A 19,313-nucleotide genomic window follows, 5' to 3' on the forward strand; every position below is an offset into this window, starting at 1 on the left:
GACTCAGCCAAGCTAAAACCTTCACTGTGTAATACATTGACACTTCCTGTATTGGAAATCCATGGGATATATGCAAACGACTCCTTGCAGACAAGGAAGTATTTCAGCTACATGGCTTCTGAATGTCCAGCTCTTTTTAGTTTTAAAGTCTTTATGAGTACATTTAGGCCAATAAAGCCAAATACCATTAGTTGCAGACATGCTATATTTCAGACTGGTTATGACCTCATCAATACAGCAAAAGTGAATTGCTTGACTATATGTTAGAAACAAAGTGCTTTAAATCCAGTACGATGCCCATAGACATTAAGGTGCCAGTAAAATATCCCAAACAACATCCAAACAAAGGGAAAAAATGTTACAAAGACAACCCATTCTATTAAAAATGCAGGAAATACTAAGCCACGTTTAAGCCTTCACTGTGTAATACCTTCGTGTAGTGAAGGACAACAAGATATATTCAAATTACCCCATACAGACATACCAATGATTCAGCTACATGTCTTCTGAACTCCCATAACTGTTTACTATATATATCAACATTGTTGTATGAAGAAATTCAATAGCTGCTAGAGTAAAAACAAAAATATAATACAGGTTGTCAAAACGTAAAAAGAAGTCATATTAAGGAGGGAAATATGTAAATCAACAGCATGCTTAAGGTAAATTACCTGAACATAAAGACTATACTAGCCATTTGGGTTTTAACTTGTGCCATGGGTCACTGCACTGATTTATTAACTCAAGCTTTTACAAAATATATTTTAAATTTAAATTAACATTTAACTAGTTTCTTCAATTACGGGATACAGCTGTCTACTTGTGCATAATGTCGCATTTACATCCTTGTATGATGCTCTAAATAAACCTCAGTAATACAGATACCCATGTGGTAGTGTTTTTTTTAACTACTTTTGTGTTGTCTATACTAAAAATATCTGGCTCCTTCATTTTTTAATCTTATCTTAATGTAATGTGAAAGGGATGGCTTCAAGAGAAATAAATGCATGCGTACACAGATCAAACCTACAGAGTCATCTATTACATATGACATCTGTTCTGTGTACACCTTTACAGTGTAAATTAAGAATGATTTGCACACAAATGGGTTTAGCACTCATCTGTCTCTCTCTTTAGCTCTTTCTCTGTCTCTCTTGAAGAAGGTAGTACGGTAGCTTTGTTTTCACCATAATCCCATTTTGTGTATACCCTGGAAATTCTGAATCTGTTATCATTATTGAACAACACAGTTCAAGATCTTGAAAAATGGCATAACATATTGTCTGAAATGGGATATTCCTCAATTAAAATGAGGTGCAACTGTGCCTCAAATTAAAGTTCTGTTGTTGTGGTTTTAGTGAAAAAGCCAAAAATAACCACAGATTACTCAAAAATAACAACAATCAAAACTCCAGAACCCTTTAACTTTGCAAAGTTTGCCTGGCTATCATGGAGACAGAAGTTTGCACACTTCAAATAGTAGCAAAACTTTAAAAAAAGGGAAGAAATACAAATAAATATTTTAAGCCATGGGCAAAGAAGTGCATAGCATTTATAATTCATTGAAAGCCAGCATGTTACATATACACCATTAATAAGTAAGTCAAATTAACATTTTGCGTCAAAATTGTTACTCATCTAAGGACAAGCTGTCCCAGATGTTATCAAATTAGGTGATATTCATTAAAAAGAATCATTGTGATCACAGTAAGAAATTGCATGTGAATGCAAGTTTGATAAAGGCATTACATGCATCCATTGCCATACAGTGACAGAACAATGAGCTGCAGAGAGTGGCAGGTGTAAGAAATTAATAAGAGGAGAGAACTTGCTACCACATGTAAAACTAAGCTAGCAAAAAAAGAAGCCAAGGAGAAAAAAAGAGTAAAATGTTCAGAAAGCATTTCCTTGGTTCAGTAACTACTGTATATCACCAAACAAAGTCAAACCCTCAATATAGGGAACTCCAGTAATCTTTACCCTTGATCTTGATACATGGGCTGATGTTACTGTAATGTTACATATAACACACAGAAGTAGCTCAAGGTGTTTGCAGTAGCATGACTCAGAAACAGTCAACTTCAAATCTATAGGAATATTCCTAGCAATGAATGAGTGAAAGGGTTGCAAGTATAAGATTTGGATCTATGTGCTGGCAGATCCGGATATGAATAATCTGCTCAGTAGAACTGTGGCATGCAAGTTGTGACTGATTACCAGAGTAAGCAAACTTGAAGGGGATATGCTCAGAGAAGTGTGCCTGTTTAACTATGAGACAGTAAATATAAATCTGAAAAGCCAGTCACTGTACCATATACAATGGCCACACCAAGAACTGTATTCAGAAATGTTTGCAAGGAAAAGAAGAATACAGGATCTGGACTTCTCAATCTTGTCCTCTAAAATTTTGCACCCAGTTTGGCTACCCCCTTCACCACACTCTTGCTATGCTTCTGAATGCAGTACAAAAAGTGGATGAAACATGATTCTAAATAGTTGAAATGGATGATGGTATCAGTGTCAGATACATATCCAAGCTGTTCCTGAAGAGTTTCAAGAAGAAAGCTGCACATTACAGAGCCATATCAAAATGTTCAAAACAGTGGTGATAAGATCCTTAGATAAGCATGTCAGTTCCATGAAATATACTGCAACAGCTAGCTATATGAAATAAACTGGAATTTCCAACTGTAAGATCAGGTATAAGGCTAACCAGACAGCACTGAAACTTGAAGTTACTGAGCCAAATGACACTCAAGCTGGTCTAACCGAAGACAATGGAAAAGACTATAGATGTTCTAACTCTTCATCTAATCTTCTTCTTCTGCAGGTTACTTACCAGTATGACTGACCAGCCATGGTTGTGAGGTAAACCTGCTTGAGAAACAAAAGTGCAACTATTTTTTGGTTACAAAACTGACTTATTCATTTTACTTCAACATCTAGAAATACTGCAGTGAAATGATTTTTTTCCTAATGAAAAATGCATCACTACCAACAAATGTTTTTTTAAATAATTAATTAAATACCTGTTACAGCACTGACACACTAATAGAATGTAGAATATTATCAATTTTGTTTGTAAATTGATATGAATTGTCATTATACTTCATATTCCAGCTGTATTAACATTTTCACATGCTTATATGTACTCTTCTGTTCACTTTTACAAACTATTACACTATTGTATTGTATTTTTTACTTTATTTTAATTTTACTTTATTTTATATTTTATAATTTATGTTATATTTTTACCTGATATTGTATCTATGGAGCTTTTCTCCCCAGGACTCCATTGAAAATGGGTTCACTCGGCCCAATGGACCATCCTGGCAAACAAACTTCAAATAAAATAATAAATAAATAAATAAATAAATGTCAACATGATATAAGCAGTTTTGTAATTAAACAATGCATAAAAGAGAGAGAGAGCTGTAACCATACCAAACACAGATGGCCACTTTTAGAAGGGAAATAGTTGCCTACGAGATTAGATGTGAGTGTTATGCTGCAGTAAGGAAGAAGATAACTAATGTAACTAAACCTGGTCACCTTCTTATGAAGGAATCTAAGGAGGACAGACTCTACAGGAGACTGCCTGCCTGCTGCTGACTTTGATTCCTGCCTCATGTCAATGTATAAAGGAATTACTGGATTGTTTTAGATGTAAGCATTTTCTTTTATGTGGATGGAGATTCTGTTCCAGAGCAGTTGTATCCTCTGTTAGATATACGTATCCCTCCAAACCATACTGTTGATGTTGCACAGGAGGTTTAGATCCCTAGACTGTGTATTTCTGATGTCATTTGATGTGCTGATGTTCATCAGTAATAGGACGGAGGATGCTTTGTATTCCAGACATGTCACCTCTTAGCAGTATGTAGGATACTGAGTATAAGTAACAAGGCTTTGAGTCCTCTCTCTCTCTCTCTCTCTATATATATATATATATATATATATATATATATGTGTATATATATATATATATATATATATATATATATATGTGTGTGTGTGTGTGTGTATGTATATACATATATAGATAGAAATATGTAATATAGACATAGATATATAGTACAGAAAATACAGTTATAGGATATGCAAAATAAACTACAGCTATAGGATATGCACAGTTCTTAGCTCATATCCACAAACGTCACAAACACATGGCTTGTATCCAGTGCAGTCCCAGCACAGATACTTACTTTCAATTGATTCTTTGCACTTTTATAATATATTTAATAGTACTGCTACTGTATTTCAGAAATATTTAGTACATTTTCTGCCCTTTATCACTGCAAAGTACTATGCTTTTCTCTGACCTTGCTGCTGGTTTTACATTCTTGTTGTTTAAAGGTGTGTGTTTCTAGCTAGATTGTTTGATTGTCATGTATGTATTTGCTTTTGGTTAACTGTAGTATGCTTTTACATTAAGAGATGGCCTGTGACTGGTTTTCTAGTGGAAGTTGAAGGTGGCCTGATCTGTCAGAACTGGGGATCACACAGAAAGGCTTTAAGATTGCTTGATTATTCAGATGTTTATTTGCTTTGTTTAGTCAACTTTCAATGCCTCTTTTAATTTAGTGTATTTACACAGCTCTTGACTTATTTCCACAGAGCTTGCAAACAGGTGGCTTGTACCCATTGCAATCCTATCACAGATAAGTAATTTAAATTGCTTTTTTGTATCTTTATAATATATTTTAGAATAATGTTGCTGTATTTTTTAATTATTTATTTTATTTTTTGCCCCTTATCACTGTAATGGACCATGCTTTGCTCTGACCACGCTGCTGGATTCTCTCAATTGTAGTCATTTTAAAAGTGTTTATTTCTAGCTAGCTTATTTGATTGTCCTTTTTGAGTTCACTTTGGGTTAACTGTGATGTGGTTTTACAATAAGAAAGACTGTGAATACTTTACTAGTTGGAATAGAAAGTTGCCAGCTCAGAGTGCCCAGGACATCACACAGGAAGGCTTTAGAATTACTTGATTGGTCAGAGGGGTGATTGCTTTGTTTAGTTTTTTCTGCATCTATTATTTGACTAGTTTGTGTGATGCTGCTCATCATGTATTGATGTTTAGCAGGGCCTTGTATATACACAGCACACAGAATTAAACATTTCCATAGAAATTAATCCTGGAATTGTCACAGTACTTATTTATATAAAAAATAACTAGTTTGTGCAGTGAAGACAATACCTCATGTGTTTAGTCTTTGATATTTCGCATTGTATTCTATCCTTGTATATCAACCAAGCTATCTAGATCTAAACCTGTCATGTACCACCCCCTTATAGAACAGAAAATACGGTTCCATAATCATGGGCATACATGTCCCACCTTTTTCTACAGCCAGCCTGGTGGATATAAGCACACTGAGGCAATGTAGAAATTGTGTCATGTTTATTGACAAACACTTAATTCTTAAACAAACTTGGCATGGTATATAAGAGCTGTAGTTACATAATGTTATTGGAGACAAGGTTGTGTTATACCCCATATGAATAAGTGCAGAACAAACCCCAGAAACAAATTTACATAGTATAAACTTAATATCAACACACTTTATGATAAAGGGAAAGAAATTGAACAAAAATAAGAAGAGGAAATTCTCAGAATGTTATATTCCTTATCACCAAAATAAACAACAAGTTGGGAGCTTTGAAAAATCCACCAAAGCCAAGATTGATGCTAAAATAGTTACCTAAGACAAAGACAATACAAGGCATTTTTTTTGTTATGTCCATAATCTCAAAAGCACAGTCCAGCAATGTGCTGACCTGATTGTGAATGATGCTACCTACAATAAGGCTGAAGAGAAAGCTAAATTTACTGGCCAGCAGGTTAGCTACAACTTTATCCCCCTCTACCTTCTATCGTTCCCTCAAGATATACCTGAAACAAGTTTACCTCCAGCTATCACACAAGCCCAAGTGCTTTGAGTGCTATCAAAAGCTAAAATTACTGGATTGATGGGTCCTAACAATATTGCTATATGTACCTTTAATAGCATGAAGTATAATTTAGCCATACCCCTAACAGCACTGTTCAGTCTCAGTCTTCATACATTCTGTTGCATTCTGCTCTACTAAAACCAATTGTTGAGTAGAATACCTGCTTCAGTATGTACCTGGACAGGCATATGCAACAACTTGACTATCTTCAAGAGATTATTCACAAAAAGAATACATGGTTTGGAAACTAAATCCTATGCAGGGTGCCTCAGAGCCTTGTCTTTACACTCAGCATCCTACAGACTGCCAAGAGGTGGCTTGTAAGGCATCCCCTGAGCCAGACTGAATGGATCTGTTGCACATCCATAAAATAAATAGCTTGTGGAACACCTGATGCAGGGACCAAAACCTTACTTGCAACACAAGCAGAACTTTTTGTAGGTTAACGTATGTAGCTCTGAGGCTTCCCTTTCTCTGGAACAGGCTTCCAATCCATGTGAAGCAGAGTTCCTCCCTTCACTTATTAAAGTGAAACTTGGATCCATGGATAGGGGACCATAAATATACGCTTGGTCTGGCAGCTAACTTTCTATTACAGGAAGCTTATAAATGCTTGGCAATGCTTGCCAAGTCTATATACCCCCAGTAAACCGTTGGTAACCAATACCTATACATTTTTACTGGGAAGCATGGCTAGGCTTAAAAAGGACCCCAGGGTCACTAGCCTAATAATCTACTATGATTCAATGAATAGGATGTGTACCTATGATGTCTTGGACTTCTGATTATTTTGTTCTCAATGTTTTTCTCAAATAACACTTCAGTTTCTTGACAGAATGCAAGCAGAGCCGAAAGGAATTAATTGTATTTTATATTTAAATCTCAATCTAAATTGTCCATCCTCCTAAGAAAAGGTGTCTGTTATATACTTATCCCTCCAAGTTTTGACATAATTTCCTTTTCAAAATACATTTTCATGCATATATCACTCTTTCATTAAAAATGCAGTTTTTTATCAATCCTCTGAAAGCTCCAGCTACAGTCACCATGCTTTTAGATATTTATGCTTTAACTATTTCCAGTGCACTCCATCTTGTTCTGCTCTCCTGACTCTCTTGAGCCAAATCAGTCTTCTTTTAACATAACTATTCTACCTCTTTTATTCCTGCATGTATGCAGTAAGTTCTGGTTTTGTTGCCTTACTTGTGCCATTTGGATCTCATATTTTTCTGGACTGCCACACCTCTAAAAACTCATTCCTTAATTTTCTGTCCTTCCAAGACTGCCAATCAATGATTGGTATGATGTGATTCCAACCCTTTCATCATACCATTGCAGTATGTACCTACTGTTAGGGATTTCACTGAGAATTATTTGGCTAGCTTTCAGCTGGAAATGTATTTAAAAGCTATCCAGTCCTATCTAATGGCTAGAAATGGCGAGTCTTTTGGCCCCAAGTGATAGATGTTGGGAGATATATCTCAGCAACTGAACATCATAATTATCATCATCCTCTGCCATCTCATCATTTTCATGTTTTTTCCAGTATTAGTTTGATAATAATGTCTTCTCTTTTGCAAATGCATCTTAGCGCATCCTTGGACTTAGGTAAAATGTCATATGAATGGTACAAATTTACTGCATTCATTGGCTACAAGTAAAATGTTAAATGAGGTGACAACAAACTTCTTCCTTCTGCCCTGCCCTTGAGAAAAAGTGGAAAGGTTTTCCTTTCTTCCTCCCTGACTGATTGTATATGCAATGTGGATCAAAATCTACATCTCATTTGGCAGTGGTGTTATTGCAAGCCTTGCCTGTGGATCTTAGGATGCCAAGGGCACTGCAACATTTTTGCTTCACACCATTTAATGAAATTCATCTGTCTTTTACATAAAGGTCAGATCACAGCATTATTGCTTGTTTTGCCTCATGAGCAATCTGTGTAGCAGGATAGCACATATTTGCATTTAAAGATCACCTTTATTGTATCAGGAAAAACAAGGTTGAAAATGCAGTACTGCCCACACCAAAATGAAACCTACTCATAGTTTTAATTTCAGAGTGAAAGATCATATAACAGGAGACAAAAGGGGAGGATGGAGGTCCTTACTGTTGGGAAAAATAGAATTGATGTGGCAGATTGGTGCTATTATCCGGGTATTAATGATGGGTGCTCTGTTCAATGTTTATTGAAACTGAAAAGCCTTATTAAATAATTTATAATTCATATTTTTACGAGTCCCTGTTTGAGTAACTTTTCAGAATTATATGTCTTGAGTTGTGCCATTTACAGGTATAATCTACTTATAATTCATAACTTCATGTTGGTACGATAAACATGGTTGACCTGTTATGTATAGGTATACCATCTCTATAAGGTAATAAGGTTTACAGCAGTGTAAGGACTGAATAACCCAAGTTTTGAATTTTAGGTGTATCAAACATTTGTAGGGTAGAGTACCTAATAACATTAATGTTTAATTCTTGATTTATTATTATTATTTGTAAAGTATTTAGAATGATGTTCAATTTTTGTATTTGTTTCTATGTTACATTTTAAATTTTAAAGTTGACATTTATGATTATCAATGTATCTCTTGCTTTTAGTACCAGCAAATAATTTTTACTTCAGTCTTTCAAGTTGTAATTTGCGTATTATGATTAATTGTTTCTGTGTGATATTGTTTAATTGTTAAATTGTTTAATTAAGGGGTGGAGGTAGGAGTGTTCTTGTGAGGATATAAACCTAACTGCTTTTGTGACTGCTGTTTTCTGTCTGAAGAAGTTTGGTTATTGCACGAGACGAAAAGCGCTTTACTTCATTGTCTCAGTGTGGCACTGTGTTTTGTTTTTTCATTAAAGGGCTGAATAGCTGAAGATTCCTAAGTTTTTGAAGAGCTTTGTCCTGCATTATGTGTTTTCTCATGTATTTGCATTTCATATGCAAGCTCATTTTCCCTTGTACACCAATAATCCTAAACCCCTTTTTCTGCTTTTTCAAAGTCTATGAGCTACATTTCAGTTATTTAACAAAGATTAAAATTTCAAAAGTGTTGCTGAAATTGAATATTGCTGTTGCTTTCTCTCAGATTATGTCCTTTTACTCATAGCTTTGGACTGTGTATTTCATCACTTTTTTTTACATTATATTACCATAAAAATAGTACACAGACATATAAGCATATCACTAACATTTCCTTACCAATATAGGCTGGGATTCAGAAATGTTACAGTAACTGGTAGGCCCTTTTGACCTCTAGCAATAGCCTAATTTAATCAGAGACAGTCATACTTCTGTGATTTAAATTATACAGGCGCAGTACTATTTCAGGCTGTTTTCTGACCTACTACAAATGTTAATGAGGCATTCCAGGGGAATCAAAAACACTTCAGCCCAGCACAAGGACCACAGCCACAGATGAAGTAAAAATATTTTAATGAATGGTTTATCGCTTTCTTCCCCTGATAGGAACTTCCTCAGAACAACATAGATTAATTTACCCAGCCCTTAAATACACTTGAAATAATTAATTACATAATTACATAAATACATAAATTAACACATGATCTGCTAATACCTTCCATTTAAAATCATTTAAAATGTTGAAATGCTGTATATGTATACACATATAAATACAAATATATAAACTTTAATTACACATAAAAATTCTAACATATATTCTAACCTAATAAATGTTTTAACTTTAAAATACATGCTATATTGGTAGCTTCATTAATTCCTGGATACTGAGTTGCATCTAATCTCAATTGCCATTTCAGCTCACAAACATCCAGGTGCAAATCCACAATTTTCTCCTGTGGATCCCTCACTAACTGTTCAACTACCAAAAACTTAAACTAATGGTCACCTTGTTCTTTAATATGCCTGTATAAAGCATTGGTGATTCTCCCTTTTCTTATATCTGTATTATGTTCACTAATACGATTTTTGAATAATCTACTTGTCTTTCCTATATAAAAAATTTGACATATTTGGCACTTAGCCATGTAAACAACATTAGAACTACCACAATTAAAATGCCTCTTTGTAATAATGTCCTTACCATTAAGTTTAAATCTATCATTTGTTTCCAAAATATGTGCACAAAAATTACACATCCCACACTTAAAATTCCCATTTGGTCTATTAGTACTTCTACTTCAATTACCCTTATTCACTTCAAAAAGGATTTTAAATGACCTGTCCTTTCTATACACTATCTTTGGGGGGGGGGGCTTCCCCACTTTTTGCTCAACACTTATATCATAACTCAAATTATCCCATATAGATACCTTACTTGCATCCAGGTTAATTGTTATAATAAAGCTTAGCCCATAATTTTTACAAACCTGCCCTCTATTATTATCTTGTCCTATAATAGGCACCAATCCACCTGTATTAATAGGACCACCCAATATTGGCCTGTAAATCCCTTTCATACGTTTCCCTACAACTTCCTTACTTATCTTGTCCAAAAAGGTATTGGGGTATCCCCTTTTAACAAACAAATTGATTATAAACTCAACCTCATCTAAAAAGTCACAGTCCAGGCTAACCATTCTGGCTGCTCTCACCAGTTGTCCCTTGACTATTGACTTTTTTTTTGGTGTGTGGGGTGCCAGCTACTGAATTCTAGATAAGAATTCAAAAAAGTGGTTTTCCTGTACATTTTGGAATGTAACATTCCCTTATTATTGTCCCAAATCAAATCCACATCTAAATAAGATATTTGCTCTTTACTATAATGGCATGTAAACCACAAAAATTGCACGGTATTGTTAATGTAAGTCAAAAATTCATTAAGCTGTCCTTTAGTGTCCTTCCACAACACAAACAAGTCATCTAAAAACCTAATATAATGTAAAACATTTAACCAATGTGCACTATTCATCAAGTACTCCTGTTCCCAAAAGGACATGATGAGATTTGCAAAAATGGGGGCACACACTGCCCCCATTGCTACCCTGGTTAACTGCTTGAAGTACTGACGCTCAAAATGAATATAATTGTTACCCAAAACAATATCCATGAGGGCAGTGATTTTATTAATCAAGTCCTGATCATATATACCCATCCTAAGCAACTGTTTTTCCAGCCATTGCAACCCCTCATCGTGTTTTATGATGGAAAAAAGGTTGACAACATCAATAGTCACCATTATCACACCAGGGGATATCTTATTTTTTTCCAATTTCTCCAAAAAATGCCATGAATCCTTAGTGATATATATGACTTTTGTTAAACCCTTTTGCATACTATAATCTAAAAATTTACTAATGAATTATGTTGATCTTTGACCATCAACAATAGGGCGAAATTTCAAATCAAGTAGGCCCTTGTGAATTTTTGGTATTCCAAAAATGTTGGGTGCCATTGGGTCTTCATTTTTCATATATTTAAATTCATCCAAACTTATCTGCCACTGATATAACATATCCTCCAGGGATAAATCAATCTTCCAACAGGCTATATGAATCTCATTTAAGGAACTCTCATCGTAAGTTCCATCCTTTAACATCAAATTAATTTTATCTAAATAGTCACTCTTATTCATCAACACCATCCCACTCCACTTATCCGGTTTCATTATACACACTGTCTTATCACTAATGAATTCTTTTAAAAGTTCTTCTTCCTTCAGGGTCATATTACTACCATGATCCAAATGGGGGTGTTTATATAACTGCCTGATCTCTTTCTCACATATTTTTTCATATACATGTATAACATTATTTAAAGGAGGATTAAACATACTTGGTTTACTTGGTCTACATTCTCCTGTTTCACAACTGTCCTTGTGTCCATTAAACCAAATTTTTAGGTTTAAATTATGTGTAAAGCACTTTAAATCAATCAATGTATCAACTACATTCCCCCTTCTTGAAGGGGCAAAAGTAAGGCCCTTCGCCAAAAGGTTTGCATGATCCACACCCACTATTTTTGTAAAATAATTGTAAATCTTGAAATCGTTTTCACTATTATTGATAATAATACATGGCTCACTACCTTCATCCATATTGTCCATATTTTCCACATATTGAGCCAACAAAAAAATCAGAATTATCATCATTTACGATATACTCAGAACTATCTACTTTAGTTTCATCAGTATCATTTAACAATATTTCATTGACATTGAAACCACTATGTTCAATACGTGTGGCTGGCTCCATATTATCATTTACAAAATGTGAATCTGTTTCAATAAAATCACCCATTGTGGACATGGATAAAATATCAACTGGGCCTTCAATATTAAAATGACATATATTGCTTTCCACAGTAAACCCATCCACTTCCACTACAACATCATTTTGCACATCCAATACATTTAAAACACTTAAAATACTTAAATCATTTACTGTATCCATGGTTGCCCCACTTGGGGAACTACCAAGCACCACTATACTAGTATTTAAATCAATCCTTTCCAACTCACGCATTTCACTTACTTTAACAAAATCAGCTATAGCTAAGGGAATGTCATATGATAATTAGGCCAGTGATCTAAACTGGAAAAGCCAGTAGTAAGTGCTCAAAATAATATAAACTACAATCCACCCAGGTCAACTCAGCCTCACCACCTTGTAAAAATAATCCTTCGGTGCAAAATAATTGAAAACATGGATTTATTCCACATGGTAATCCAGTAAAAAGCAGCAATCAATCCAAATACAGCAAAAATAAGATGCAGTAGTCAATAAATGCAGTAGTCAATATTGTAAGGGCTTTCGTCCATGTAAATCCTGGACTGTATCAAACCAGGTACTTCACCATTGTGTCTGCTAAAATACCATTCCCAATTAGCACAATCAATTAAATCAATTAGTGTTCAGTCAAACAACATTGCAGAAAGAAGCTTTAACCCTTTGGTTTCATGTAAAAAATTACACATTATAAAAAATTAAAGTAAATGTAAAAAGTGTAAAGTATAAAACAGTACACAACAAAAATAGATACTAACATCATTTATAACTTTAAAGCTGTATCCTTTAAAACAGGTACCAAAGAAACATGTTCATTGAAACCCGGTGGCTAAATGGCTCCCAACCTGAGTTGCCATTTAACCTCACTACTACAAATCCTATTACCCCAGTCCCCTCCACTGGGGTCCTTGTTAATAATTTCTAAAATCCCAAACTTTAACTTAACTTGCCCAGTACAGGTCAGTGTGTGTTTGTAAAGAGAATTATTCAGAGGGAAAGGTATGTGTGTGTGTGTGTGTGTGTGTGTGTGTGTGTGTGTGTGTAAGATTGTGTATGTGTGTGTGTGTCAGCGGCATGTGATTGTGAGTGATTGTCTGTGCGGATGGTTACAATACTGGATGTTAATCAGGGGATAGGTAGGTGTGTGTGTGTGTGTGTGTGTGTGTGTGTGTGTGTGTGTGTGTGTGTGTGTGTGTGTGTGTGTGTGTGTGTGTGTGTGTGTATGAGTTTTTGTATGATTCTGTGAATATGTGCATATGAGTGGGGGTTTGCCATACTTAAACTTCCCTTTTAAAGGCATAAATACAGCAATATCGGGATGGACGGTAGACATCAGGAACTTTTATATATAACCTTATATATAACGTTAAGTCACTTCAAAATAAATAAACCATGTTTTGTAAAATGGAAGACCTATGGAGGAACAGGAGATACTCTTGAATAATAACCTTAATCTACTTCTATGCTATTAGAACACAGGCTTTGGAGCATGATTCACAATATCCTAAAGTGTGAACCTCTAAAGTCTGGCATTATTGACGGATTGCAATGATCCAATATGTACGGAGGCCAAGATGAAATATTCCAGACAAAGCCAGATGGGGAGACAATAATCAACAATGGGCAGTCTTTCTAAATATTACTCTAATCCTCCTAGTATATTGACACATCTTGCATCTCGATGGATTTTCTGAATAAGAAGAATGAATCTCTAATACCTGGCACTACTGATTTATTGTAATCATTTGGGATTTACAAGGGATGAGGAAAAATAATAGAGTAACATCAGGGATGTTCTGATAACTCAGGGACAGGTTAGAGGTATGACAGTGTGTGTGGTTTCACGTGTGTGCATGCATGTATATTAATATGAATATGAGTATGGGGGGCAAACTGGGGTGTGCCTGTGCTAATAAGATATCTGAGCCACTAGCAGTGATTATGGCAAGGACAGCAGAAAAAGGATCAGTGATAATTACTGCAAGGGCAGCAGAAAATGGATTATTATCACTTGTGCTAATCCCCAAGTAATTCAGACGTACAAATTAATTGATAATAAGGTCTTAACTCATCATGGCCAATGTGGCTCTGATTCACTGGTTTCCACAATTGATTGAAAGCCCATTTTTACCTTACTAATTACATCGGGCCTGTTTCAAAGTTCTGGCCATTATAACAAAAAAAAAAAAAAAAAAAAAACACAGTCCTGTAACGTCACATTTTTTGAACACCAAAATGGAAACATTGCAAAACTTTTAGACACTATACTATTTCAGATTTTATCTGATGACAGATAGAGAAGTAATATCAAATCGAGATTGAAATGAAAATAAAATGTTTTGATTATGAAATATAAAGGTTTAGCTCCCATAGGTATGAATGCAGATCTAAACTGGAAATCAAATGTGTGTGAAGTGTTAACTCATAGGCTGTGTCTTTATGGATGTTACGTTTTGTATTTGCTTAATTGCCGCTATTTAATTTTTTATTTAATTGTCTTAATAATTGATTGGTTCATAATATAACTGTTAGTCTGTGTTATTAATGAGGTTTTCAAGTTTAAAGGTTCATAGGAGGTTACAATGATAATGGCCCTAGGGTCTTTATAAACCTAGACGTGTAAAAAGCCCATGTACTCTAATTGATGATAGTTAGATGGTCGTTGTTAGAAGAGCAATTATATGATCAGCATAGACTATCCCTGTCCATGAGAAACATAGGTGCCACCCCTGGATGAATGTATGGTCACCCATCCAATTGACAGGTTGCTTATTCCAAAGGAGTGGCAATCTCTGTGAGATATATCTGTCTCCAACATGCTTTGTTAATGTCACAGGCTAGGTTGGGATCCATGGAGCAAGTCACACTTGTCCCATTTGATTTGTGGATATGTAGCATTTCCATTAGGGCAGAGTCAAATACTGCTCTGTAGACCAGGCACAGGTTACCTCTCAGCAGCCTGTATGATACAGAGTACAGCGACAGAGCTTTCAGTATTTTTACATAAGTCACATTTTAGAGGCCCTGGATTCTCTTGATTAGGAACCTCTAATGTCTTAGATGTCTGGGGAGATACATACAAAAGGGAACATTGTACTCAATTAGTGGTGTGATAAGGGTCGATTACGTCCGAGTTATAACCTCCTTAGTCTTGGATGTGATGCCCTTATTTATGAGCTGTGCAATTTAGAAGGCTTTCCTCATCACTATGGACACATGGTGATAGAAGTTTAGATTGCTATCAACCTGTGTTCTGAAGTCTTGCACCACTGGGTTTGTGCTTAGAGAGGTACTATCTATATCATAATTATCAGGGGCTACTTCTTTGAAAAAGGGGATGATGAGGCTTTTTTTTTTTTGCATTTGGTTTTAGTCTGTGACTTTGGCACCAATCATTTGTCTGCACCAGCTCCTTCTGTAATATGTTTAAATTATTGGGGATTCAATGATTGTGCCCAGTTTGCAGTCATCTGCGAACTTGGTAAATCACAGGCCATCTATTTTTGCTTGAACCTCAGGGAAATAGATTCCAAACAGCAGAGGGTCCAGCACAGATCCTTGTGCTATATCACTGGTAACTGGTCTACTGGTGGAGGTGGACTCCCAACTTTGAAAGTATGCATTCTGTCTGTGAGACAGTTGGCTACCCATCTAGTGATGTAGGGGTTAATATACAGCTGGCAGAGTTTTTCAATGATACCTCAGTGGGGGACTGTGTCATAAGCCTTGGCTAAATCAAGATAGGTGGAATGTACTGCTTTGACAATATTCTCAAAGAAGTCCACCAGAGTTAATAAACAAGATCTACCCTTAATGAAACCAGACTGGGTTGGGTCAAGAGCTTAAAGGTTGCCTGTGTCCTTGTTGATAAGGCCCATGATGATTCTTTCCATGGCCTTGCAGATAAGACTGGTTATGCTTATGGGTTGATAGTTTCTTGGGTTGGTTGATGGACACCCTTTGTCCAAGGCAATTACTGTTGCTGTTCTCCACTCTGCTGGAACAAAGCAAGCCCTCAGGCTATGGTTAAAAAGAGTGTCAAGTGGTTCCGCTAGGTCTTGTTTTAGATTGTTTGGTAGGCAACTTGGGATGTTATCTGGTCCCATAGAAGCCGTGTTTGTGACCTTGGATAGTGCTTGTACGACCTGTTCTTTGGAGATCCTCCATAGAGGACTCATGTCAGGAACACTTTGGGGTATGTCAGTTGGGGACATCGGGTGAAGTTATTGCCAAATCTGTTAGCTATCAGGCTGGCAATTTCCTCAAGTTTAGTGTGAGTGGTACCATCTACGATAAATTCAGCTACAGCTGGGCATTCCCTTTTAGGTTTCATACATAGCTAAAGAATGTGTTATGGTTGTCTTTAGCTAGGAATTGTAATTTAGTCTTATAACTAGCCTAAGAAAAAATACAAAATATCTGATTTGCTTGCTCAAGCTGTGGAGGGTATTCTTACTCTTGTTCTTAGATATCAGTTTATTTCTTTTGTTATATAACTTATTTATACTTACAGCTTAACAGAGCGGCTTGTTTTTTTTTTCAGTAGGACCTGGTTTTAGTCCTGTCAGGTATAACTGAGTCAATAAATTGGTTGATGTGGCTATATAGGACATTTGTGTACTCTTCTACATAGGAGTCATTGTTGGCAATGTTATCAGGGGAGTTGAAACTTTTTATAACATTTCTTAGTAGGCTATAGTTTGCTTTGTAGAAAGGTTTCATTTTTTTTTTCCTCCTGTGGGGGAGTCAGGTCTGACATTTACTTCAAACGAGACTGATTTATGGTCTGACCTTACCGGGGGGGGGGGGGGTAACACACAGGGAGGGAGTCGTATGAATTGTCTTTTTCTCTTTAATGCCTTGAAGACAATTCTAGACTGATGTACTAGGATGAACAAATATAGTGTTAAACATTTTAATTATTTTCCAATTAATAAAGTGCAATATTTTAACCATGCAGCTAAGTGTCATGTAGTGAATTCTAAAATTATCTGAGAAAAACAAAAAACAATAACTGTGAAAATAAATAAATAAATACATACAAAAAGATGAAAGATATAACAGCAAAAGGATAGTTGCTTTTAACAGGTAGTTTGGCAGGCATACAAAAATCATGTGAGGTACAGATGGGAAATAATTATCAGAATGTTAGAAGTTAACAGAGTAATGCATATTTTAATATGACCCAGGACCTTGGCAGCAATAATTCTTATCATTTTCTAGTAAGCTGCAACAAAAAGTCTTCCAAATGCTGCAGTCTCTATGAACCATAATTTATCTAGCATACATAAAAAAGAAAGGAAAGCAGATAAAGTGATTCATGCTTGAGGTAAGTCAGAATAGTTTAGGCTATAGATGACCAGTTTCTCACCTCAAAATTACATATTGATGATCTTGCATTAAATGCCTCTAGTTCAAGAAAAGATGACTGTAACTTTTGCATGTAACATTCAGATTTAATTCATCTTTAGTTTTACCCTGCTCAGAGGAATGTGGAATCCGTTCAAATAAAAAATGTAAACCAGTTCTCTAAAAACTTGGGTATACAGTGCAGAAGTGTTACGTGAGACAGAATAGCTTCTTGAGGCATTTTAGTCTTTAGTAAATGATGCAAATGACTATGTTGAAGAAACAAATGGAGGGGCAATGGCTATAGGAAAAAGACAGAATAACACTGTGTGAAGTCCAGGAGACATGCATTTCATTGGCAGCACTGGGTCCTTCGAAGTTAGCTAGAGGAGAACAAAATAGCAGGATTTTGCCAGCTCACCTGTCCTGACTGAAGGAGAGGGTACTTTGTCTAATACGATAACTCTCAGTCACTGGCAGAAGCACTGCACTCACCTAGCAGTTAGCACAAATGCAGGTGCAAGGTTTGATTCCTTCTAACTTCATTTAACTTCTGTGTGACTTTGAACAAGCCATTTAACCAGCTGCCCCTTAAAAAGGGACAGCTGTGGGTTAGCCAGCCAAGATATTACTAAAATTAGTTAAAAAAAAGCTCAATACAATGGTGATGGCACAATGGATGTCTGTGGGAACCTCTGCCTGGGGACAGGATCATTGGTAGTGAGGATACAAAAAATAAACTTCTCAGCATTAGTATGATGGGGCAGCACAGTGGTGCAGTGGTTACTGTTGTCACCTCACAGCAACAGGTTCTCTGGTTCAATCCTCTGCTGGGGTGCCTTCTGTGTGGCGTCTGCATGGCCTCCCTGTATTTGCATGTGGTTTCTCTGAGTGCTTTGATTTCCTCACACATTCCAAAGACATGCATCTGGAGCTTTTCTCCCTGGGCCTCCACTGAAAATTGTCTCTGTCGCAGTCAGACTTTCCTGGTAAACAAATACTAAATAAATAAGAAAAAAATGCCATCAGTGGGACACCTCCTTGAAAACCCCAAATAAGAAATTAAGTCTAGTAGAACAAATGGCCTTTGATGACTGGAGTCTTAGAAAGTGAACCAGAAGAAGGTGAATGTCAGTAGTGTGTGTGTGTGTGTGTGTTTGTGTGTAGGGGGGTTAATACAGCATCCTGTGTAAAGTCAGTTAAGTTTGTTGTGGGGGGGAAGTAACACAGCATCCTGTGTAAAGTCAGTTACAGTTTGCTGCAACATCTATTTTATTTGCAGAAATATATAATATTCCATACATAATATCCTTTCTCTTAGTTACGATGATATTCATGAGGATTATTTTCAGTACAAAGTTATGTCCTTCTTCTGCAGCATATTTTTTTCTTCTCAAGGATCCTTTGAGTGTTAACTACTGGGCCCAATTCAGCCAGTGCTGTACACAAGCATTTGCCTTTTGGAAATTTCTAACAAATAGATCATTGCTGAGTTGACATAAACAATATTGTAGTATAAATGCACTAATATTTCATTCTGCAAGCATTAAATAATAACTAACAATAGACCTGAGGGATTAAAAATAAGAAATTACCTTGAATGGAGTAATTGCAAGGATGTAAGTGTCATACATGCAAATCCTGATAAAAGAATGTCATTTGGTCTTGATAAATATGCAAAAGAAACCTTTAAAGCAGGAAAACTGAACCACTAAGAAAACATCAGTTTGGGACAAGAATGTGATATAAAAGAACTTGAGCAAAAGGGAGTGTATAAATATTTGTGAATTGATGAAGGAT

This window comes from Protopterus annectens, chromosome 8.part1 (assembly GCF_019279795.1).
Source record: "Protopterus annectens isolate FY-2018-M chromosome 8.part1, PAN1.0, whole genome shotgun sequence".
Classification (NCBI taxonomy): Eukaryota; Metazoa; Chordata; order Ceratodontiformes; family Protopteridae; genus Protopterus; species Protopterus annectens.